The 2,500-nt window shown below is 45.9% G+C and overlaps 1 protein-coding gene across 1 annotated transcript in view; it reads right to left on the reverse strand.

The window, feature by feature from the left end:
- The window catches only part of hepacam2 (HEPACAM family member 2), a 27,666-nt gene that overhangs the window by 24,919 nt on the left and 247 nt on the right, over nt 1-2,500 (reverse strand). The window lies entirely within an intron of this gene.

Genomic DNA, 2,500 nt, shown 5'->3' on the forward strand with positions numbered 1-2,500 from the left:
TGACCAGTGTTGCCAGATTGGGCGGGTGCCCGCCCAATCGGGCTACTTCGGATGAGCGTCTGCGGGTGAAAACGGGAAAAATTGGCCATTTGGCGTTTTTTTTTCAGCTGTTTTGGGCGGGATTTGGCGCATTTTGAGCAGAATTTAGCGCATTTTGGCGTTTTTTGAGAGCCTTTTTGGGCGGGATTTGGTCAGATACATCTGGCAACACTGGGCTTGACATATGCCGCCTGTGGCCACATGATCCTGGAGGGTAGAATTAAGGGGGGGGTAAACTTACATTACATTACACTTAGCTGACGCCATTTAGGGGTTAAGTGGTGGTGGTGGTGATAGAAGTGTGCCGTGGTGGCCACATGGCATACGAGAAGGTGGAATGGGGTGGGGTGGGGGCAAGGTGCATACACACAGTACAGTACCGTACGTCTATGGTGGCCTAGGAGGGGGACAGGTGGAGGATGGGGAGGAGGATTTTGGTGATTGTTGGAGGCTGAACGCGTGCCCTGGCCACATGAGGAGGGGGGGGGGGGCTGATGAGAGGGTGGGGGCTGATGGTGGACGTGTGCCGTGTGCCGTGGCCTCAGGCCAAAAGCTGGAAAAGGGAGCCCCCATGAATAATAAGGCCGGAGTGTGCTTGGCCCTCTCCTCTCCTGTTGTCCCTAAACACACATGAGGAGATTGTTGTGGGAGATACAGTTCGGTAGCTAGTCGAAGAAAGGGGAGTGTGGCATTATGTGCGTGTCTGTGTGTGTGAGAGTGTGTGTGTGTGTGTGTGTGTGTGTGTGTGTGTGTGTGTGTGTGTGTGTGTGTGTGTGTGTGTGTGTGTGTGAGAGAGAGAGAGAGAGAGAGAGTGTGTGTGTGTGTGTGTGTGTGTGTGTGTGTGTGCATGCGTGCGTGCGTGCGTGTGTGCTGTGTGTGTGTGTCTTATGATGGGGTGATAATGGCCCACTTGAGGATGATGATGAGCTGTTGTCTCTTGCTTGGCTTTTCAATAACAGCACCATCAGGGCCATCAGCATAACACTAACATGTCTACACACAAACACAGTTGGAGTGCTTTTCCTGTTTAGGGCATCAAGAGGGTACGGTACGCACACGCTGTACATTTGCATGACATAAAGTAAAAGCAAAAGCAAGGAAGGAATCGAGGAATTCAAAGTAGAATACCTTGGAAGAGGGGAAAAAAATAAAACGCTACTTTGCATTGCCTTCATCATTTAACAACTTCATGGGTATTATCAAATTATGCATGATAAAACAATTGCTTGTCTTTCACTAAGATTTAGACTATTTACTGCTATTTATTATAAGGCAGCTGAACTGACAACAAAAACTGTGGCTAGGAAGTGACACTCTCTGCCAGGATTTGTAAACCTATGACAACGACTGTAGCAATTATTCGTAAGTTTGTTAAATGAATCCACATATTCAAAATGGTGAGTTCGCTGTGTGTGCAAGTGTCAATCTACCGGACTATCACCAAGGTGAGTTCTGTGTGTGCAACTGCAAGTGCACAGACAGCTACTTCTGTAAAATATGATCACGTGGTTTTATGTCTGCTCACACACATCCGTCTTTGTCACTCACACACAGTCTCTTATCAGAATAGACAATGAGTCAGATACTCTGGGCCTTTTTCTTCTCCAACTGTACAATAATGGACTCAACTCACACAGCATACTGTATTTAGTGATGCTGAGCTTGTGACACTTGATATTATATTAAAGATTCTCTACTGTATACGTTGACAATGTATGCTATAATAGCAACACAGGTACAGTATATGGTCCACAATTTAAAAAGTTGCAGGGTTGGTTGAGGATACAAGCCTTTTCTACCCCCCAAGGCCCCCCAAGGCTTTCATTACAGGTACTGTAGGTCAAATCTTTGACCCATGGATCCTTTGCACTATGGGTACAATTATAAAAAGTTCTTCCTTTAAAGCATTATGGTGTGTCAGGAGGAGCAGTATAAAGTTTTTAAAACTGTACTGAGTTAGTACTAAAAAACACCAGAGTTTCTGTTCACCACTTCTGCTTAGTTGGCATACAGTACACAATGACATCCCTATGCTGCATGTTTCCTTATTCCCATTTCTCTCACCCTGGGTCATTAACCCCTTAGCGCAGAGCCTATGTTATAACCTGACTGACACCAAAATTGCAATGGCTATGTCTTAATCTGTTACTTAAGGCTCTCTGTACTGTCATAGCAATGCTGTTAAGATATAGTTGAGTATTTTCAGCAAATAGTGAATAAGCCGCCGGCGACCCCATCTGCACCAAGAGGCTACAATTGCAATTGCTACAACACATTTCTCACCAGAACTGAACTATGCTGCCAACAAAACCCAAAAATAAAACCAAGATGATTATTTGCCAAAAACCCAGTAAGGATGGCATGGCAATGGACATGGCATCGGCATCGGCACGCTGGCCCAACACAGCCAACGCAAGCTGCCACCCGGTGACACCATGTGTTGCTCATTTAATAATAGCTC

This window comes from Engraulis encrasicolus, chromosome 20, assembly GCF_034702125.1.
Source record: "Engraulis encrasicolus isolate BLACKSEA-1 chromosome 20, IST_EnEncr_1.0, whole genome shotgun sequence".
In the NCBI taxonomy this organism is placed as follows: domain Eukaryota; kingdom Metazoa; phylum Chordata; class Actinopteri; order Clupeiformes; family Engraulidae; genus Engraulis; species Engraulis encrasicolus.